General features: G+C 46.6%; 1 protein-coding gene across 1 annotated transcript in view; it reads left to right on the plus strand.

Annotated features, from left to right (window-relative positions):
• The first annotated feature begins 18,266 nt into the window (after nt 1-18,266).
• LOC129835474 (protein ELFN1-like) overlaps nt 18,267-24,003 on the plus strand; it is a 244,765-nt gene continuing 239,028 nt past the window's right edge. Inside the window, exon 1 of the mRNA XM_055901114.1 lies at nt 18,267-18,717. The gene's annotated coding sequence lies outside the window, so the exon portion shown is untranslated. The remainder of the gene's footprint in view (nt 18,718-24,003) is intronic.

Raw genomic sequence — 24,003 nt, forward strand, 5'->3', positions numbered from 1 at the left:
ATTAAAGTAGAAGGAATCCTATATTTTCATGTTCACTACGTGTTCAAGTAACTGACAGAACCTTCCGGAACGACTGATGCTCGTCAGTCCTCGCATCCCACAGCTGTTTCCGTACCGTTGATGTTACGTAGTCGAGAGATCACAGCTGTTTCCGTACCGTTGATGTTACGTAGTCGAGAGATCACAGATGGTTCCGTACCGTTGATGTTACGTAGTCGAGAGATCACAGCTGGTTCCGTACCGTTGATGTTACGTAGTCGAGAGATCACAGCTGGTTTCATACCGTTGATGTTACGTAGTCGAGAGATCACAGCTGTTTCCGTATCGTTGATGTTACGTAGTCGAGAGATCACAGCTGGTTCCGTACCGCTGATGTTACGTAGTCGAGAGATCACAGCTGTTTCCGTACCGTTACGTAGTCGAGAGATCACAGCTGTTTCCGTACCGTTACGTAGTCGAGAGATCACAGCTGTTTCCGTACCGTTACGTAGTCGAGAGATCACAGCTGTTTCCGTACCGTTGATGTTACGTAGTCGAGAGATCACAGCTGGTTCCATACCGTTGATGTTACGTAGTCGAGAGATCACAGCTGGTTCCATACCGTTGATGTTACGTAGTCGAGAGATCACAGCTGGTTCCATACCGTTGATGTTACGTAGTCGAGAGATCACAGCTGGTTTCGTACCGTTGATGTTACGTAGTCGAGAGATCACAGCTGGTTCCATACCGTTGACGTTACGTAGTCGAGAGATCACAGCTGTTTCCGTACCGTTACGTAGTCGAGAGATCACAGCTGTTTCCGTACCGTTGACGTTACGTAGTCGAGCATCCCACAGCTGTTTCCGTACCGTTGATGTTACGTAGTCGAGAGATCACAGCTGGTTCCATACCGTTGATGTTACGTAGTCGAGAGATCACAGCTGTTTCCGTACCGTTGATGTTACGTAGTCGAGAGATCACAGCTGGTTCCGTACCGTTGATGTTACGTAGTCGAGAGATCACAGCTGTTTCCGTACCGTTGATGTTACGTAGTCGAGAGATCACAGCTGGTTCTGTACCGTTGATGTTACGTAGTCGAGAGATCACAGCTGTTTCCGTACCGTTGATGTTACGTAGTCGAGAGATCACAGCTGTTTCCATACCGTTGATGTTACGTAGTCGAGAGATCACAGCTGGTTCCATACCGTTGATGTTACGTAGTCGAGAGATCACAGCTGGTTCCATACCGATGATGTTACGTAGTCGAGCATCCCACAGCTGTTTCCATACCGTTGATGTTACGTAGTGGAGAGATCACAGCTGTTTCGGGCTATTTGTTTTGACACGTGTCATTATATTAAAGAGCCATTGGAGGAAGGCAGTGATTTGTTATTTGGTTGATGATTAAAATGTGAATGACCCCTTCAACAGCTGACCTGTGGTGCTTTATCTGCTGCTATGTCCTCACACGCACGCACACATGTACGCACGCACAGGCACACACACACACTCACACACACACACACACACACATTCCCCGGAAGGGAGATAGACCTGCAACGTTTGAACCACTTAGGCTATCATAGGTTTCGTCCCAAATGGCACCCTATTCCCTATAAAAGGCACTTCTTTTGACCAGAGCCCTATAGGGTGCCCTAATGAGTGTCATAATTCAGCCAGCTATTACCCCTTCCCCTCTGCCCTAAAGTGTGTGGACATGTGTGTGTTTATTCCTGTGTGTGCGTGCGTGTGTGTGCGTGCGTGTGTGATTTAAAGGTGTTGGTCTCTTTACTGCAAGCCTACTTAATAACCCGCCCCTTTTAAGTGGTCCTGCAGGATGCCTCATCTATCTATCTGTCACAGAGAAGAAAATAAAAAATAAATGGGTAGAAGAGTAGAGGAGAGGAGAAACAGAATAGTAGAGGAGAAACAGAAGAGTAGAGGAGAAACAGAAGAGGAGAGGAGAAACAGAAGAGGAGAGGAGAAACAGAAGAGGAGAGGAGAAACAGAAGAGGAGAGGAGAAACAGAAGAGGAGAGGAGAAACAGAAGAGGAGAGGAGAAACAGAAGAGGAGAGGAGAAACAGAAGAGGAGAGGAGAAACAGAAGAGTAGAGGAGAAACAGAAGAGTAGAGGAGAAACAGAAGAGTAGAGGAGAAACAGAAGAGTAGAGGAGAAACAGAAGAGTAGAGGAGAAATAGAAGAGTAGAGGAGAAACAGGAGAGGAGAGGAGAAACAGATGAGGAGAGGAGAGGAGAAACAGTTGAGGAGAGGAGAGGAGAAACAGATGAGGAGAGGAGAGGAGAAACAGATGAGGAGAGGAGAGGAGAAACAGATGAGGAGAGGAGAGGAGAAACAGATGAGAGGAGAGGAGAAACAGATGAGGAGAGGAGAGGAGAAACAGATGAGGAGAGGAGAGGAGAAACAGATGAGGAGAGGAGAGGAGAAACAGATGAGAGGAGAGGAGAAACAGATGAGAGAGGAGAGGAGAAACAGATGAGGAGAGAAGAAACAGATGAGGAGAGGAGAAGGAGAAACAGATGAGGAGAGGAGAGGAGAAACAGATGAGAGGAGAAACAGATGAGGAGAGGAGAAACAGGAACAGATGAGGAGATGAGAAACAGAAGAGGAGAGAAGAGAAACAGAAGAGTAGAGGAGAAACAGAAGAGTAGAGGAGAAACAGAACAGGAGAGGAGAAACAGATGAGGAGAGGAGAGGAGAAACAGATGAGAGGAGAAACAGATGAGGAGAGGAGAAACAGATGAGGAGAGGAGAAACAGGAGAGGAGAGGAGAAACAGAAGAGGAGAGAAGAGAAACAGAAGAGGAGAGAAGAGAAACAGGAGAGGAGAAAGAGGAGAGGAGAAACAGAAGAGGAGAGGAGAAACAGAAGAGGAGAAACAGAAGAGGAGAGGAGAAACAGGAGAGGAGAGGAGAAAGAGGAGAGGAGAAACAGAAGAGGAGAGGAGAAAGAGGAGAGGAGAGAAGAAAGAGGAGAGGAGAAACAGAAGAGGAGAAACAGAAGAGGAGAGGAGAAGAGAAACAGAAGAGGAGCTGTGTGGTGCGTCACCCATCTAAGGTGATGGAGACTGGAGGGTGTTTTCTGACCTGGCTCTAAGAGGATCAATGGTTCTTCATGTTTCACTTCACAGCTTTTTAAAGGGGCAATCTGGGATTCAAACACAAACACAGCCACCCCTCCACTTGTTTTGATAAACAGCGGACAGATAGTGATGTAAAGAATGAATGATATGGAGGGTGTGTGTTGGTCCGTGTCCGTGTGTGTATTCTATGTGTCTATGGCTGCATTTAGACAGGCAGCCCAATTCAGATCTTTATTCCACTACTTGGTCTTTTGACCAATCACATCAGATCTTTTAGCATCAGATCTTTTGACCAATCGCATCCGATTTTTTTTCACATCTGACCAATTAGTGAAAAGAAGATCAGAATTGTCCCGCCTGTCTAAACACAGCCACTATGAGCTGGTGGGGGTGCTTGTGTCTGTGTGTGTTGTGAATATTGAGTGTGTTTTGAAGACTGCCTGCTCGTCTCTCGTGTGTGTTGTTGCCGTAGGGCTGGTGAAGCCTAGAAGGGACAGACGTGTCTGTGTGTCTTTAGAGGACCAGTGTTGTTGTTGAATCTGTCACACACTGCTGTTCCCCCTGAAGGTAACAGTTGTTACTGTCCTAACAACTACCAGAGAACGTGGAACCCAACGGAACTCAGCGGAATCCATTCTACCCCGCGGCCATACCTCTCTCTGTCTCTCAATTCAATTCAATTGACTTTATTGACATGGCAAGTTCATTATTACTTACATTGTCAAAGTATACATATCGAAAAATCAAAATCAAATATATATGTATATATATACAAAATATATATCTATTTATATATAAATAAATGGTGGGACCAACAGCAATAATAATAGTAGTAGTGGACATGGGATTACCATTAACAACAACTACAACAACAATATTAATGAGAATAATAATACATTAAAGCAATGGTAGTAGACCAGTGTCAACATGACTGAGAAGACATATGACCTGGTATGAAAGACAAAACAAAACTAAGCTAAATGGGAAATATTATCAACATTATTTTGCATTTTTCACTGGCTGTCCCTCAGGTTGTGGCAGGAGGACACGTATTTGGCTGCCAAAGCTTTTCATCCAATAAATATTTGATTTTTTCTTCATCTTTTATAGTTTCAAATTCTTTGTATTGAGTTATAATTTTGGGAAAGAAATATGATCTTAGGTCTGAGTATTTGTCACAGTGTAGTAGGAAATGCTCATCTGTCTCTACCTCTCCCCTGGAGCAGAGTGAGCACAGCCTGTCCTCTCTGGGCAGCCAGGTTTGTCTGTGACAACCGGTCTCTATAGCCAGACGGTGCTCACTGAGTCTGTACCTAGTCAATGTTTTCCTCAGTTTTCTATCAGTCACAGTGGTCAGATAGTCTGCCACCATGTACTGTCTGTTTAGAGCCAAATAGCATTGAAGTTTACCTTGATTTGTTTGTGGTGTCTTTCCAATAGGTTATATATTTTTCTTTTTGTTTTGTGATGATTTGGTTGGGCCAGATTTTCTGAGGGCTGTCCCGAGGCTCTATGGGGTTGGTTTGGGTTGGTGAACTGAGCCTCAGAACCAGCTGGCTGAGGGGACTCTTCTCTGGTTTCATCTCTTGACATTGTAGAGCTGTGTGATGGAATGTTTTAGGGTCACTTGTTTTCGATGGTTGTAAAATTTGATGGCTCTTTTTTCTATTCGAATGAGGAGGGGGTATTGGCCCAATTCTGCCCTACATGCGTTATTTGGAGTTTTTCTTTGTACTTGCAATACAGTCTTGCAAAACTCTGCATGCAATATTTCAGTTGGATGTTTGTCCCATTTAGTAAATTCATTATTAGAGAGTGGACCCCATACTTCACTGCCATATAGAGCAATTGGTTCTATAACTGATTGAAAAATTTTGAGCCAGATTCTAATTGGAATTTCAATTTTGATTTTCCTTTTAATGGCATAGAATGCTCTTCTTGCTTTGTCTCAGCTCATTCACAGTCATGTGAAAGCTACCTGTGTTGCTGATATTTAGTCCTAGATATGTGTAGTTTTTGGTGTGTTCTAATAGAACTGTGTCCAAATAGAATTTATATTTATCATCCTTATTTCCCGACCTTTTTTGGAATATCATTATATTTGTTTTTTTTAGGTTAACGGTCAGAGCCCAGGTCTGACAGAACCTGTGAAGATGATCTAGGTGCTGCTGTAACCCCTCTTTAGTGGGAGACAGCAGCACCAGGTCATCTGCGTACAGCAGACACTTGATTTCAGTGTTGTGTAGGGTGATACCAGGTGCTGCCGATTCTTCTAATGTTTTTGCCAATTCATTAATGTAGATGTTAAATAATGTTGGACTTATTGGGCAGCCCTATTTCACTCCCCGCCCCTGAGAGAAGAAGTCTGTTTGCTTGTTGCCAATTTTAAACGCACATTTGTTTTTAGTGTACATTGATTTAATAAAATCATATGTTTTCCCTCCAATACCACTTTCTATTAGTTTATAAAAAAGACCTTCGTGCCTTCTTGCTTTCTTGAAATCTACAAAACACGAGTAGATTTTGCCTTTGTTTTGGTTAACTTGTTTATCAATTAGAGTGTGGAGGGTGTAAATGTGGTCTGTTGTACGATAATTTTTTAGAAATCCAATCTGGCTTCTGCTCTCTCTCTCTCTCTCTCTCTCTCTCTGTCTCTCTCTGTCTCTCTGTCTCTCTCTGTCTCTCTCTGTCTCTCTCTGTCTCTCTCTCTGTCTCTCTGTTTCTCTGTCTCTCTGTTTCTCTGTCTCTCTGTTTCTCTGTCTCTCTGTTTCTCTGTCTCTCTCTCTCTCTCTCTCTCTCTCTCTCTCTCGCTCTCTCTCTCTCTCTCTCTCTCTCTCTCTCTCTGCCTCTTTCTGCCTCTCTGTCTCTGTCTCTCTCTCTGTCTCTCTCTCTCTCTCTCCCCCTCTACATGATAGTCGAAGTGTGGCTTTCTTTATGTACATAAATATGTGTTTATGACTGCAGGTCATCAGCCACCAGTAACCTGGATACTTTAATAGCGGGTTAAAGTTGATGTTAAGGTGATGTCTCATACACCACCGGTCAAAAGTTTTAGAACACCAACTCATTCAAGGGTTTTTCTTTATTTTTTACTATTTTCTACATTGTAGAATAATAATGAAGACATCAAAACTATGAAATAACACATATGGAATCATGTAGTAACCAAAAAAAAAGTGTTAAACAAATCCAAATCTATTTGAAATTCTTCAAAAAGCCACCCTTTGCCTTGATGACAGCTTTGCACACTCTTGGCATTCTCTCAAACCAGCTTCACCTGGAATGGTTTTCGATTTATTTATCTGTTATTTTACCAGGTAAGTTGACTGAGAACACATTCTCATTTACAGCATCGACCTGGGGAATAGTTACAGGGGAGAGGAGGGGGATGAATGAGTCAATTGTAAACTGGGCATTATTAGGTGACCGTGATGGTTTGAGGGCAATATTGGGAATTTAGCCAGGACACCGGGTTACCACCCCTACTCTTACGATAAGTGCCATGGGATCTTTAATGACCTCAGAGAGTCAGGACACCCGTTTAACGTCCCATCCAAAAGATGGCACCCTACACAGGGCAGTGTCCCCAATCACTGCACTGGGGTTTTGGGATATTTTTTAGACCAGAGGAAAGAGTGCCTCCTACTGGCCCTAATAATGAATATATCTCTGGTCTGAGTTCAATCACAAAGACTGGAGAGTAGTAATGATGGAAGACTGGTCAACCCTGGATGTCCCAACTGGCACCCTGTTCCCTATATAGTGCACTACATTAGACCAGAGCCCTATTCCCTATATAGTACACTACTGTTGACCAGAGCCCTATTCCCTATATAGTACACTACTGTTGACCAGGGCCCCACTACTGTTGACCAGGGCCCTACTACTGTTGACCAGGGCCCTACTGTTGACCAGGGCCCTACTACTTTTGACCAGGGCCCCACTACTGTTGACCAGGGCCCCACTACTGTTGACCAGGGCCCTACTACTGTTGACCAGGGCCCCACTACTGTTGACCAGGGCCCCACTACTGTTGACCAGGGCCCCACTACTGTTGACCAGGGCCCTACTACTGTTGACCAGGGCCCTACTACTGTTGACCAGGGCCCCACTACTGTTGACCAGGGCCCTACTACTGTTGACCAGGGCCCCACTACTGTTGACCAGGGCCCAGTCCCCTACTGTTGACCAGGGCCCTACTACTGTTGACCAGGGCCCAGTCCCCTACTGTTGACCAGGGCCCTACTACTGTTGACCAGGGCCCCAGTCCCCTACTGTTGACCAGGGCCCAGTCCCCTACTGTTGACCAGGGCCCTACTACTGTTGACCAGGGCCCCACTACTGTTGACCAGGGCCCCACTACTGTTGACCAGGGCCCTACTACTGTTGACCAGGGCCCTACTACTGTTGACCAGGGCCCCACTACTGTTGACAAGGGCCCTACTACTGTTGACCAGGGCCCTACTACTGTTGACCAGGACCCTACCTCTGTTGACCAGGGCCCCACTACTGTTGACCAGGGCCCCACTACTGTTGACCAGGGCCCTACTACTGTTGACCAGGGCCCAGTCCCCTACTGTTGACCAGGGCCCTACTACTGTTGACCAGGGCCCAGTCCCCTACTGTTGACCAGGGCCCAGTCCCCTACTGTTGACCAGGGCCCTACTACTGTTGACCAGGGCCCAGTCCCCTACTGTTGACCAGGGCCCTACTACTGTTGACCAGGGCCCCACTACTGTTGACCAGGGCCCTACTACTGTTGACCAGGGCCCTGGCGCTGCACAGGGGAAAGGATGTGTGTTGCAGAGCAGGTCTTGGAGTTTAAATGAGTTCCTGACCTGAGTTATGTCCAGTCGCAGTAGAGGTTACTCAGTTCAATAACAGCTGATTTAATTGGCCCAGAGACAAACTCATTGTCTGAGACACACACACTCACACACACGTACAGCGTTACCCATTGTAAATCTCCGTTGTCAAGATTAACGATCGAGACAGCTAACTGATTATTGGTTGCGTAGACACTCCACCGCACGAGTCCTGTATTGGACAGGACAATGTCCAAACCTGATGAATTTACCATGGGTAAGAAATCCCCACTGGTTCAATGGGAACCAGAATAGTAATAATCATTTCCTGTATCAATCAAATGTATTTATGAAGCTCTTTTTACATCAGCCGATGATGTCACACAGTGGGGTACAGAAACCCAGCCTAAAACCCCACACAGCGAGCAAGGCATCTGTCCCGGTACACACAGTGGGGTACAGAAACCCAGCCTAAAACCCCACACAGCGAGCAGTGTAGAAGGCATCTGTCCCGGTACACACAGTGGGGTACAGAAACCCAGCCTAAAACCCCACACAGCGAGCAGTGTAGAAGGCATCTGTCCCGGTACACACAGTGGGGTACAGAAACCCAGCCTAAAACCCCACACAGCGAGCAGTGTAGAAGGCATCTGTCCCGGTACACACAGTGGGGTACAGAAACCCAGCCTAAAACCCCACACAGCGAGCAAGGCATCTGTCCCGGTACACACAGTGGGGTACAGAAACCCAGCCTAAAACCCCACACAGAGAGCAAGGCATCTGTCCCGGTACACACAGTGGGGTACAGAAGTGTGTTTTTGCGTATCCCAGGTCCCCCTGAGACACCTGCAGGGAGAGGGGTCAAGGGTCATCATTGTTCACCGCCCCCCCCCCGGAGAAATTAGGGTTCAAGTGCCTTGCTCAAGGGCACAGTGACAGATTTATTTTTTCACCTCGGCGGCTCCGGGATTCGAACCAGCCTTTCGGTTACTGGCCCAACGCTCTAACCCCAAGGCTACCTGCCTCTAACCCCAAGGCTACCTGCCTCTAACCCCAAGGCTACCTGCCTCTAACCCCAAGGCTACCTGCCTCTAACCCCAAGGCTACCTGCCTCTAGCCCCAAGGCTACCTGCCTCTAACCCCAAGGCTACCTGCCTCTAACCCCAAGGCTACCTGCCTCTAACCCCAAGGCTACCTGCCTCTAACCCCAAGGCTACCTGCCTCTAACCCCAAGGCTACCTGCCTCTAACCCCAAGGCTACCTGCCTCTGACCCCAAGGCTACCTGCCTCTGACCCCAAGGCTACCTGCCTCTAACCCCAAGGCTACCTGCCTCTGACCCCAAGGCTACCTGCCTCTGACCCCAAGGCTACCTGCCTCTGACCCCAAGGCTACCTGCCTCTAACCCCAAGGCTACCTGCCTCTAACCCCAAGGCTACCTGCCTCTAACCCCAAGGCTACCTGCCTCTAACCCCAAGGCTACCTGCTTTTAACCCCAAGGCTACCTGCTTCTAACCCCAAGGCTACCTGCTTCTAACCCCAAGGCTACCTGCCTCTAACCCCAAGGCTACCTGCCTCTAACCCCAAGGCTGCCTGCCTCTAACCCCAAGGCTGCCTGCCTCTAACCCCAAGGCTACCTGCCTCTAACCCCAAGGCTACCTGCCTCTAACCCCAAGGCTACCTGCCTCTAACCCCAATGCTACCTGCCTCTAACCCCAAGGCTACCTGCCTCTAACCCCAAGGCTACCTGCCTCTAACCCCAAGGCTACCTGCCTCTAACCCCAATGCTACCTGCCTCTAACCCCAATGCTACCTGCTTCTAACCCCAATTCTACCTGCCTCTAACCCCAAGGCTACCTGCCTCTAACCCCAAGGCTACCTGCCTCTAACCCCAAGGCTACCTGCCTCTAACCCCAAGGCTACCTGCCTCTAACCCCAAGGCTACCTGCCTCTAACCCCAAGGCTACCTTTAACCCCAAGGCTACCTGCCTCTTTAACCCCAAGGCTATCTGCCTCTAACCCCAAGGCTACCTGCCTCTTTAACCCCAAGGCTATCTGCCTCTAACCCCAAGGCTACCTGCCTCTAACCCCAAAGCTACCTGCCTCTAACCCCAAGGCTACCTGCCTCTAACCCCAAGGCTACCTGCCTCTAACCCCAAGGCTACCTGCCTCTAACCCCAAGGCTACCTGCCACCCATAGTACCATCACTGGTCCCAAATAGTATACTATGTAGTGGACCCCTACAATACAGTGTGTGTGTATGTGTGTGTGTGTGTGTGTGTGTGTGTGTGTGTGTGTGTGTGTGTGTGAGTGACGGGCCAGGAACTAATAGAAAAACTGAAGAAAAGAAAATGGATTTTAACTCGGTTCATAAATCTGTTTGTATTGAATTACAGCCAAAAAGAAAGTCAATTTAGCACAAATGTATCTACCGTTCTAATTACACAATGAGAAGGGTAATTCACACACACACACACACACACATTGTGAAATTAGATGGACCATTGTTGGGAGGGAGCATGGTGGAATCACAGGTCCACCCAGATAATTAATATTATCCTCTACACACACACACACACACACACACGGACACACGGACACACACACGGACACACGGACACACACACACACGGACACACACACACACACAGACACACGGACACACACACACACACGGACACACACACACGGACGGACGGACGGACGGACGGACGCGTGGCAGATTATCTGAACCACAGTGATCTAATGAGCAAATGTTTCATTTCAGTTTAGAGATGGAAATTAATGTGTATTCTCTCTCTCGCTCTCTCGCTCTCTCGCTCTCTCGCTCTCTCGCTCTCTCTCTCTCTCTCTCTCTCTCTCTCTCTCTCTCTCTCTCTCTCTCTCTCTCTCTCTCTCTAATCTGAGATACCCTTAAATATGTTGTGTACAGTACTATACTGAACAGAATAATCTGAGATACCCTTAAATATGTTGTGTACAGTACTATACTGTACTGAATAATCTGAGATACCCTTAAATATGTTGTGTACAGTACTATACTGAACAGAATAATCTGAGATACCCTTAAATATGTTGTGTACTGTACTATACTGAACAGAATAATCTGAGATACCCCTTAAATATGTTGTGTACTGTACTATACTGAACAGAATAATCTGAGATACCCTTAAATATGTTGTGTACAGTACTATACTGTACTGAATAATCTGAGATACCCTTAAATATGTTGTGTACAGTACTATACTGAACAGAATAATCTGAGATACCCCTTAAATATGTACTGTACTATACTGAACTGAATAATCTGAGATACCCCTTAAATATGTTGTGTACTATACTGAACTGAATAATCTGAGATACCCTTAAATATGTTGTGTACTGTACCATACTGAACTGAATAATCTGAGATACCCTTAAATATGTTGTGTACTGTACTATACTGAACAGAATAATCTGAGATACCCTTAAATATGTTGTGTACTGTACTATACTGAACAGAATAATCTGAGATACCCCTTAAATATGTTGTGTACAGTACTATACTGAACAGAATAATCTGAGATACGCCTTAAATATGTTGTGTACAGTACTATACTGAACAGAATAATCTGAGTGTAACGGTCCTGACCTGTTTTATGTTGTTTTTTGTATGTGTTTTGTTTTTTCGTGTTGCCATCATAGTTTTTCAAATAAAGAGATGGCCTATTTCCCTACTGCTGCATTTTGGTCTGATGATCCTTCTCTCCTCTCCTCGTCCGAGGATGAGGAGAGAGACAGCCGTTACAGAATCACCCACCAAACGAGGACCAAGCGGCAAGGGAATGCTCAACTGAGCAACAAGGACTCCTGGACTTGGGAGGAGATCCTGGACGGTAGAGGACCCTGGGCTCAGCCAGGGGAATATCGCCGTCCCAAGGAGGAGTTGGAAGCAGCGAAGGCTGAGAGGCGCTGGTATGAGGAGGCAGCGCGTCGACGCGGTTGGGAGCCCGTGAGTCAGACCCAAAAATTTCTTGGGGGGGGGGAACACGAGGAGTGTGGTAAAGCCGGGTAGGATACCCGAGCCAACTCCCTGTGCTTACCGTGGAGGTAGAAGGCGTCGTACTGGTAAGACACCGTGTTATGCGGTAAAGCGCACGGTGTCCCCAGTACGCGTGCTTAGCCCAGTGCGGGCTATTCCACCTTGCCGCACTGGGAGGGCTAGGTTGGGCATCGAGCCGGATGTCATGAAGCCGGCCCAACGTATCTGGCCTCCAGTACGTCTCCTCGGGCCGGCGTACATGGCACCAGCCTTACAGGTGGTGTCCCCGGTTCGCTTGCATAGCCCAGTGCGGGCTATTCCACCTCGCCGCACTGGCAGGGCTACGGGGACCATTCAACCTGGTGGGGTTGGGGAGGCTCAGTGCTCAAGAGCACGTGTCCTCCTTCACGGTCCGGTAGACCCGGTGCCACCTCCATGTACCAGTCCTCCGGTGGCAGCCCCCCGTACCAGGCTGTCTCTCCGGGTTCTCTCTCCAGCTGTTTCCTCCTCTCCAGCGCAGCCAGTGCCTAGACCACGCACCAGGCTGTCTCTCCTTCTCCTCCCTACAGAGCCGTCCTGCCATGACCAGCCAGAGCCGTCCTGCCATGACCAGCCAGAGCCGTCCTGCTATGACCTGCCAGAGCCGTCCTGCTATGACCTGCCAGAGCCGTCCTGCCATGACCTGCCAGAGCCGTCCTGCCATGACCTGCCAGAGCCGTCCTGCCATGACCTGCCAGAGCCGTCCAGCCAGGACCTGCCAGAGCCGTCCAGCCAGGACCTGCCAGAGCCGTCCAGCCAGGACCTGCCAGAGCCGTCCAGCCAGGACCTGCCAGAGCCGTCCAGCCAGGACCTGCCAGAGCCGTCCAGCCAGGACCTGCCAGAGCCGTCCAGCCAGGACCTGCCAGAGTCCCTCGGCCAGGACCTGCCAGAGTCCCTCGGCCAGGACCTGCCAGAGTCCCTCGGCCAGGACCTGCCAGAGTCCCTCGGCCAGGACCTGCCAGAGTCCCTCGGCCAGGACCTGCCAGAGTCCCTCGGCCAGGACCTGCCAGAGTCCCTCGGCCAGGACCTGCCAGAGTCCCTCGGCCAGGACCTGCCAGAGTCCCTCGGCCAGGACCTGCCAGAGTCCCTCGGCCAGGATCTGCCAGAGTATCACAGCCGGGACCTGCCCTTTGTCCCGGTGCTGCCCCTTATCCCGGTGCTGCCCCTTGTACCGGTGCTGCCCCTTGTCCCGGTGCTGCCCCTTGTCCCGGTGCTGCCCCTTGTCCCGGTGCTGCCCCTTGTTCCGGTGCTGCCCCTTATCCCGGTGCTGCCCCTTATCCCGGTGCTGGTCTTTATCCTGGTGCTGCCCCTTATCCTGGTGCTGCCCCTTGTCCCGGTGCTGCCCCTTGTCCCGGTGCTGCCCCTTGTCCCGGTGCTGCCCCTTGTCCCGGTGCTGCCCCTTGTCCCGGTGCTGCCCCTTGTCCCGGTGCTGCCCCTTCTCCCGGTGCTGGCCATTCATTTAGGGGATGTTAGTTTTAGGGTGGTCATTGGGAGGGGAAGACAGAAGCGGGGAGTGACTATGGTGGTGTGGGGACAGCGTCCAGAGCCGGAGCCACCACCGTGGTCAACTGCCCACCCAGACCCTCCCCTGGACTTTGTGCTGGTGCGCCCGGCGTTCGCACCTTGAGGGGGGGGTTCTGTAACGGTCCTGACCTGTTTTATGTTGTTTTTTGTATGTGTTTAGGTCAGGGCATGTGTTTTGGGTGGGCAGTCTATGTTATCTGTTTCTATGTTGGTTTTGGTTGCCTGGTATGGCTCTTAATTAGAGGCAGGTGTTTTGCGTTCTCCTCTAATTAAGAGTCATATTTAGGTAGGGTGTTCTCACTGTTTGTTTGTGGGTGATTGTCTCCTGTGTCGTCGAATGTATGTACCATACGGGACTGTTTGGCTGTTCGTTTATTTTGATGTCGTCTGTTTCCTGTCCGTGAGTTTACGTTTAGTTATGTAAGTTTATGTTCAGGTTTCGTCAACGTCGTTTTCTTGTTTTGTATTTTTGAAAGTGTTTGGTTTTTTCGTGTTGCCATCATAGTTTTTTCAAATAAAGAGATGGCCTATTTCCCTACTGCTGCATTTTGGTCTGATGATCCTTCTCTCCTCTCCTCGTCCGAGGATGAGGAGAGAGACAGCCCTTACACTGAGATACCCCTTAAATACGTTGTGTACTGTACTATACTGAACTGAATAATCTGAGATACCCTTAAATATGTTGTGTACAGTACTATACTATACTATACTATACTATACTATACATTTTTCTCAAATGTCAAATTTTGTAATTGTTCCAAACATTACATTTCAAAGTGTTTAACTTAACTTTAAGTTTAGGCATAAACTCTGGATGTTTAAAGTTAGGCTTAAGTTTAGGCATAAACTTTTTTAAGGTTAGGAATTATCTCCGAAGGGAAACATTTTTCTATTGCTGGATTCAAACTGGCACCAGAGGCAGATCCACCATCCCCATCCTCAACACCCTGGCAGAACCCAAACCGACTGTCAGAGTAACAGAACTCACCAGAGGCAGATCCACCATCCCCGTCCTCAACACCCTGGCAGAACCCAAACCGACTGTCAGAGTAACAGAACTCACCAGAGGCAGATCCACCATCCCCGTCCTCAACACCCTGGCAGAACCCAAACCGACTGTCAGAGTAACAGAACTCACCAGAGGCAGATCCACCATCCCCGTCCACAACACCCTGGCAGAACCCAAACCAACTGGCAGAGTGACAGCACTCACTGTTGCCCCTGAGTTTACATGTCATCTCTCCTCAGACATGGATGGACGTCAAATATTGACTTGTATCATGGATGACCTGGTTGGTGGAATTGCCCCAAAGTAATGCACACGCACGCACGCACGCACGCACACACCACACCACACCACACCACACCACACCACACCACACCACACACACACTCTTGTCTAGGGTGAAAGACCTGACAGCTGGTATTTTAACACTCCTTCCAAACTTCCTAAAATACATACCACACTTCTCCTAAGGAAAGATATCTCTACCCTGTGTGTGTGTATGTGTGTTTCCTCTGTCAATCTGTCTCCATTTCCAGCTTACTCAACTTCAAAAGTGGTCAGGCCACACACACTTTCTCTCTCTCTCTCTCTCTCTCTCTCTCTCTCTCTCTCTCTCTCTCTCTCTCTCTCTCTCTCTCTCTCTCTCTCTCTCTCTCTCTCTCTCTCTCTCTCTCTCTCTCTCTCTCTCTCTCTCTCTTCGTCTGTCTCTCTCTCTCTTCGTCTCTCTCTCTCTTCGTCTGTCTCTCTCTCTCTTCATCTGTCTCCCTCTCTCTTTGTCTGTCTCTCTCTCTCTCTCTCTCTCTCACCTTTAACCTGCCTCTGTCTTCTGTCGTTTCCAGATCTTTTCTGAAATGATGTTTAATAACACAGTTGAACTACTCGGAGTGGTTTCAGACTCTTCACTGGGTGATTGACACTCCAAGTTCCCCTGATGGTTCATATTTACTCAAGGTTATTTTCTTAGAAACACTTGAGACACACACACACACACACACACACACACACACACACACACACACACACACACACACACACACACACACACACACACACACACACACACACACACACACACACACACACACACACACACACACACACACACACACACACACTTACACTTGAACTAATCTTGAACCACAGCTGTTCCATGAACTCATCACCACATCATTACCTGAAGCTTTAAGGATTATCAGCTTTCTACCTCCCCCTGCTTTCCCCTCCCTCTCTCCCTCTCTCTTCCCTTTCTTCCTCTCTCTCTTCCCTTTCTCCCTCCCTCTCTCCCTCTCTCTTCCCTTTCTTCCTCTCTCTCTTCCCTTTCTCTCTCTCTCTCTCTCTCTCTCTCTCTCTCTCTCTCTCTCTCTCTCTCTCTCTCTCTTTCTTCCTCTCTCTCTTCCCTTTCTCTCTCTCTCTCTCTCTCTCTCTCTCTCTCTCTCTCTTCCCTTTCTTCCTCTCTCTCTTCCCTTTCTCTCTGTCTCTCTCTCTCTCTCTCTCTCTCTCTCTCTCTTTCTTCCTCTCTCTCGACCCTCTCTCTCTCTTCCCTTTCTACCTCTCCCTATCTCTCTCCTCTGCATGTACAGTTAGCTGCCAGGTGTATGTCTCAAAAGGAATGCAGATTAGCCAAGTGTGTGTGTGAGTGAGTTTATCAGTTTGCAGAACATCAGTTTCTACCCATGGTGCACTTGGGCAACACACCATCACCTGAGAACTATCACCCGAGAACGCTCTGTCTCTCACCTGCTTGAGTGCCTTAAATCCCCTCTACCCAGCTCCGAGTACCTTAATCTGAGTACCTTAATCACCATCTACCCTGCTCTGAGTATCTTAATCACCATCTACCCTGCTCTGACTACCCTCATTACCATCTATCCTGCTCTGAGTACCTTAATCACTCTCTACCCTGCTCTGAGTACCTTAATCACCCTCTACCCTGCCCTGAGTACCTTAAACACCCTCTACCCTGCCCTGAGTACCTTAATCACCCTCTACCCTGCTCTGAGTACCTTTATCTTCCTCTACCCTGCCCTGAGTACCTTCATCACCCTTTACCCTGCTCTGAGTACCTTCACCGTCTACCCTGCTGCTGTAGAGAAGCTTTAAGACGTTGTTGTTTGAATTTCATACTGCCCGTTAAGACAGGGTGGTCTCCCCTCACAGTAAACACTATCCTACTGTCTAGGACTTTACACTCATACTGCCCGTTAAGACAGGGTGGTCTCCCCTCACAGTAAACACTATCCTACTGTCTAGGACTTTACACTCATATTGCCCTTTAAAACCTCTTGGAGCTAGGGGGCAGTATTTTGATGTTTGGATAAATAACGTTCCCAAAGTAAACTGCCTATTTCTCAAGCCCAGATGCTAGAATATGCATATAATTTGGCAGATTAGGATATAAAACACTCTAAAGTTTCCAAAACTGTCAAAATATTGTCTGTGAGTATAACAGAACTGATATTGCAGGTGAAAACGTGAGGAAAATCCCACCAGGAAGTGCTGTTTTTCTGAAACCACTCTGTTCCATTGCCTGCCGATCCTCCATTTAAAGGGATATCAACCAGATTCCTTTTCCTATGGCTTCCACAGGGTGTGAACAGTCTTTAGACATAGTTTCAAGCTTTTATTCTGACAAATGAGCGAGAGTGATCACATCGCGTCAGTGGACACCCAGATGTCCTTAGATTTGTTCATGCCTGCGCCACTGGTAGCTAGACATTTTCTTTCTCTCTTGTATTGAAAAGTTTCCCGCCCGGTTGAAATATTATCGATTATTTATGTTAAAAACAACCTGAGGATTGATTATAAAAAAAACGTTTGACATGTTTCTACGAACTTTACGGATACTATTTGGAATTTTCGTCTGCCCGTCGTGACCTGCATGAGCCTGTGGATTACTCAACAAAACGCGAAATGGAGATTTTGGATATAAAAATCATCTTTATCGAAAAAAAGAAACATTTATTGTGTAACTGGGAGTCTCGTGAGTGCAAACATCCGAAGATCATCAAAGGTAAGCGATTCATTTTATTGCTTTTCTGACTTTTGTGACCAAGCTACTTTGCTGCTAGCTGTTTGTAATGTTTTGACTACTGATCGATGTCCTCACACAAACGCTTGGTTTGCTTTCGCTGTAAAGCTTTTTTTCTAAATCTGACACACCAGGTGGATTAACAACAAGCTAAACTGTGTTTTGCTATATTGCACTTGTGATTTCATGAATATAAATATCTTTAGTAATTTTGGGGGAATTTGGTGCTCTGCAATTCAGCGGATGTTGACGAAAATGATCCCGCTAAAGGGATCGGTGCGCCAAGAGGTTTTAAGACAGGGTGGTCTCCCCTCACAGTAAAAACGATCCTACTGTCTAGGACTAAATCATTCATACTGGTTTATTGTTGTATTTATAGATTGGTGCATCTTGCTAAGTTTTTACCTTGTTTTTATATTTTACGTCCTGACTGTGTGCTTTATTGTATTGTGAAGGGGGGGGGTAAAACACATCTTTACAAAAGTGTCTCTCCACCAATGGGATCCATCCTGAAGTGTAGCTTATAGGACATTATCAGTGATACATGTTGGCAAAAGACATTGAAAAGAAAACTTTTTGGTTGAAAAGAAGTTGAAATTACATCAAATTTTGCTCACAGAGATTTTCTGTTGTGTGTAGGTTTGTATGCAGGCATATCTCATTGTAGCCTACAGCTGGCCTCGAAATGAATTTCCATTCAAATGGACATTAAAGTATTGTATGGTATATTATATTGCATCACAGCCTGTATAGTATCCTACTCCCTCTCCACTAAAAGCTGTCTTCAGTCTAGGCACGAGGAGAGGAGGACGAGAGAGAGAGCGAGAAGCCAAGCATAGTGCGCCTGACGCAGTGAGATACGGATAGAAGACAGAGAGGCAGAGAACATAACGGAACAGAAGAGTTGAGTAGAGAAGAGAAGAGCGCTGCCTGCGCGAGACAGTGTCGGGTGGAACGACAGCTCATCTCGCAGCTGCTGTCGGTCGGATGCCGTGGTTGACAGCCTTGAGACGCGATGCTGGATATGCCCGTGGAGATCCGCAACTGCTACTGATGCTCTCCTCCCTGAAAGAGAGAGACATATAGAGGAGAGGAAAGAGAACGGGAAGGGAAGAGCGTGTCACAGAAGCGACCGAAGGTGGTTTTGGGTGATATCTGAGATGAATCGCTAACCGTACGGTCAGATTTCTAACCGTTTTCGCCGTTTTCACACCAGGTAACTGACAACATGGATTCATGCTGTTATATTCTATTCGCTGTCTATTTCCGTTTCTGTACCGTTCTGTCTTCAACAGTGAGGGGGTTGCGTTGCATGGATAACTCTGATTGTCTGTAGGCTACCAAAGCAGACGTTGCTTGCTGCTGCAGTTCACCACAGCTTTGATGTATACGGAAGCGCATGTTTCCCCCCTGACTGAGGCAACTCGTTGATGCTGTACTGTACAGAGCTTGTGAGGGATTGGCTACATGTTTTTCTGTTCATACATAGGTGTAGCCAATAGATTGTAGCCTATGCATTCTGTAGGTAATGTGTTTTTAGGCTGCGGTCTGAGAGGGCAGTTCCGGGTTTCATTGATTGACAGATCCAATCAAATAGCTAATCAGATTAATTGATTGATCCAACTGCTAAACCAATGGCACACATGGAGATTAATTAATTAGATAGATTGTCAGCCTATTGCCTCTATGTAAAGGCGGGATAATGCCGGTTTTAACCTATGGAATAATGAGGGTTTAGGTTAATGGCTAAACTTGGCTTCACGTGGGCTCAAAGGACATTCACTAGGCCTACCTGAAATTATAAACTACATAACTGGCGAATGTATGCTAATGTATGCAAATGTAGCCAAACTATAGTTGGTGACCTAAGAAAGATGCTTGAAAGAAGGCTAAAGTTCATAAAACATGGGGTTTGAAGTTGTCACATATTTCAATGACTAACGTTCCAGACGTGTGTTGTTGTCTGGTTTAGAACCGGGGACCAGGGGGTGCCTATATGATGTGGTAATGGTTTAGAATGTGGACCGGGGACCAGGGGGTGCCTATATGATGTGGTAATGGTTTAGAATGTGGACCGGGGACCAGGGGGTGCCTATATGATGTGGTAATGGTTTAGAATGTGGACCAGGGGGTGCCTATATGATGTGGTAATGGTTTAGAATGTGGACCGGGGACCAGGGGGTGCCTATATGATGTGGTAATGGTTTAGAATGTGGACCGGGGACCAGGGGGTGCCTATATGATGTGGTAATGGTTTAGAATGTGGACCGGGGACCAGGGGGTGCCTATATGATGTGGTAATGGTTTAGAATGTGGACCGGGGACCAGGGGGTGCCTATATGATGTGGTAATGGTTTAGAATGTGGACCGGGGACCAGGTGCCTATATGATGTGGTAATGGTTTAGAATGTTTAGAATGTGGACCGAGGACCAGGGGGTGCCTATATGATGTGGTAATGGTTTAGAATGTGGACCGGGGGACCAGGACGTGCCTATATGATGTGATAATGGTTTAGAATGTGGACCGGGGGACCAGGACGTGCCTATATGATGTGATAATGGTTTAGAATGTGCACCGGGGGACCAGGACGTGCCTATATGATGTGATAATGGTTTAGAATGTGGACCGGGGTCCAGGGGGTGCCTATATGATGTGATAATGGTTTAGAATGTGGACCGGGAGACCAGGGGGTGCCTATATGATGTGATAATGGTTTAGAATGTGGACCGGGGGACCAGGGGGTGCCTATATGATGTGATAATGGTTTAGAATGTGGACCTGGGACCAGGACATGCATGTTGTATGTGGCCACGCAGCACCCTTTGTCCGCCCGTTATCCTGAGTGGCTCGTCTTTAGACTACACAGGATGCACTATGGTGGGGGTTTTTCCCTCCATCTATCGTTTTTGGAATTGGCGATGCTCCTTGACATTTCGGTGATTTATTCAGGATGAACATGTCATTCTGAAGTGAGATTGTGAGAGGTTGTAGGATTATTAGAGATCAGGACACAGTCAAGTAACTGTATAATCATTTCTACACTGTCAAGTAACTGTATAATAATTTCTACACAGTCAATTAACTGTATAATAATTTCTACACAGTCAAGTAACTGTATAAATGTCGGTCTGTTGTCATTTCTACAGGTTCCATTTGGTTTTAGACATTTTAAAGTAGATTGAGTTTGTTTTCCCCCTAAAAAAAACAAATGAGAAACACCCGCGGGCCGGATTGGACAATATCTTTGACACCCCTGACTTAAAGCGTCCCTGAGGTGTGTGTGTGTCATCTAACCCCCTGGTCACACCCACACACACACACCGCTCAATGACACTACGATGTGTGTGTCTGTGTCTCTCTGTGTGTGTGTGTGTCTGTGTCTCTGTGTGTATGTGTGTGTCTGTGTCTCTGTGTGTGTGTGTGTATGTCTTGTTTGCTTGTGTCTCTCTCTGTGTGTGTGTGTGTGTCTGTGTCTCTCTCTGTGTGTGTTTGTTTGTGTCTGTGTGTGTGTGTGTGTGTCTGTGTCTCTCTCTCTGTGTGTGTGTGTTTGTTTGTATCGCTCTCTGTCTGTGTGTCTTTCTCTCTCTGTGTGTGTTTGTGTGTGTGTGTGTGTGTTTGTTTGTGTCTCTCTCTGTCTGTGTGTCTCTCTGTGTGTGTGTGTGTGTTTGTTTGTGTCTCTCTCTGTCTGTGTGTCTCTCTCTGTGTGTGTGTGTGTGTCTTAATGTGTTGTTATACCGGCAGTTAATCCAGCGGGTTGTGCTGTAGCAACAGTCTGAGGTAACGGATGTTGTTACTGGCATTGAATCCCACGAGGCGTGGTCTACTAACTGAGTGTGTGTGTCCGTGGTCTACTAACTGAGTGTGTGTGTGTGTATGTGTGTGTGTCTCCATGGTCTACTAACTGAGTGTGTGTGTGTCTTCATGGACTACTAACTGAGTGTGTGTGTGTGTGTCTGTGTGTGTGTCTGTGTGTGTGTCTCCATGGTCTACTAACTGAGTGTGTGTGTGTATTTGTGTGTGTCCATGGTCTACTAACTGAGTGTGTGCGTGTGTGTGTCCATGGTCTACTAACGGAGTGTGTGTGTGTGTGTGTGTGTGTGTGTGTCCATGGTCTACTGAGTGTGTATGTGTGTGTGTGTGTGTGTGTGTGTCCATGGTCTACTAACGGAGTGTGTGTGTGTGTGTGTGTGTGTGTCCATGGTCTAACAGAGGTTTTCCGCTGAGTAACTCTGCCATTGGCTGCGCACCAAAACGCCCTGCTCTGCCTCCATATCTCTACACCGGTAATGAACGGAACGATCAGACAACGCACTGTAAAAACGTTCATGGAGGTCAACAGCCCTGTAACACCGGTTAGTGTAATAACACCGGTTAGTGTGATAACACCGGTTAGTGTAATAACACCGGTTAGTGTAATAACACCGGTTAGTGTAATAACACCGGTTAGTGTAATAACACCGGTTAGTGTGATAACACCGGTTAGTGTAATAACACCGGTTAGTGTAATAACACCGGTTAATCTAATAACACCGGTTAGTGTAATAACACCGGCTAATGTAATAACACCGGCTAATGTAATAACACCGGTTAATGTAATAACACCGGTTAGTGTAATAACACCGGTTAGTGTAATAACACCGGTTAGTGTAATAACACCGGTTAGTGTAATAACACCGGTTAATGTAATAACACCGGTTAGTGTAATAACACCGGTTAGTGTAATAACACCGGTTAATGTAATAACACCGGTTAGTGTAATAACACCGGTTAGTGTAATATCACCGGTTAGTGTAATAACACCGGTTAGTGTAATAACACCGGTTAGTGTAATAACACCGGTTAGTGTAATAACACCGGTTAATCTAATAACACCGGTTAGTGTAATAACACCGGCTAATGTAATAACACCGGTTAATGTAATAACACCGGTTAGTGTAATAACACCGGTTAGTGTAATAACACCGGTTAGTGTAATAACACCGGTTAGTGTAACACCGGTTAATGTAATAACACCGGTTAGTGTAATAACACCGGTTAGTGTAATAACACCGGTTAGTGTAATATCACCGGTTAGTGTAATATCACCGGTTAGTGTAATAACACCGGTTAGTGTAATATCACCGGTTAGTGTAATAACACCGGTTAGTGTAATAACACCGGTTAGTGTAATAACACCAGTTAGTGTAATAACACGGGTTAGTGTAATAACACCGGTTAATGTAATAACACCGGTTAGTGTAATAACACCGGTTAGTGTAATAACACCGGTTAGTGTAATAACACCGGTTAGTGTAATAACACCGGTTAGTGTAATAACACGGGTTAGTGTAATAACACCGGTTAGTGTAATAACACCGGTTAGTGTAATAACACCGGTTAGTGTAATAACACCGGTTAATATAATAACACCAGTTAGTGTAATAACACCAGTTAGTGTAATAACACCAGTTAATGTAATAACACGGGTTAGTGTAATAACACGGGTTAGTGTAACAACACGGGTTAGTGTAACAACACGGGTTAGTGTAACAACACCGGTTAGTGTAATAACACCGGTTAGTGTAATAACACCGGTTAATGTAATAACACCGGTTAGTGTAATAACACCAGTTAATGTAATAACACGGGTTAGTGTAATAACACGGGTTAGTGTAATAACACGGGTTAGTGTAATAACACGGGTTAGTGTAATAACACGGGTTAATGTAATAACACCGGTTAGTGTAATAACACCGGTTAGTGTAATAACACCGGTTAGTGTAATAACACGGGTTAGTGTAATAACACCGGTTAGTGTAATAACACCGGTTAGTGTAATACCACCAGTTAATATAATAACACCGGTTAGTGTAATAACACCGGTTAATGTAATAACACCGGTTAGTGTAATACCACCAGTTAGTGTAATAACACCGGTTAGTGTAATAACACCAGGTTAGTGTAATAACACGGGTTAGTGTAATAACACCGGTTAATGTAATAACACGGGTATGAGGTAATAACACGGGTATGGGGTAATAACACGGGTATGAGGTAATACCACCAGTTAATATAATAACACCGGTTAGTGTAATAACACCGGTTAATGTAATAACACCGGTTAATGTAATAACACCGGTTAGTGTAATAACACCGGTTAGTGTAATAACACCGGTAATGTAATAATATTACACTAACCGGTGTTATTACACTAACCGGTGTTATTACACTAACCGGTGTTATTATATTAACCGTTGTTACAAGCCATTCTCCAATTCAATATGGTTTATGCTCATTCTGAGAGGTAATTATCACATTGATTCCACACACACACACACACTGTATCTAAAGCCTTTCCAGCAGGCAACACACTGAGTTTCAAGCCTCCAAACTCACCAGACAGTATTCCCTGCGGGCCGTTAGTTAGCGTCGTTGGGAGATTGCTTGTGAATGTGTGTGTGTGATTGCTATGCACTGGCTTGTAATAAAGAAGGTATTGCTTGTATAAACAAGATGAGGAGA

Source organism: Salvelinus fontinalis, chromosome 3, assembly GCF_029448725.1.
Source record: "Salvelinus fontinalis isolate EN_2023a chromosome 3, ASM2944872v1, whole genome shotgun sequence".
In the NCBI taxonomy this organism is placed as follows: Eukaryota; Metazoa; Chordata; class Actinopteri; order Salmoniformes; family Salmonidae; genus Salvelinus; species Salvelinus fontinalis.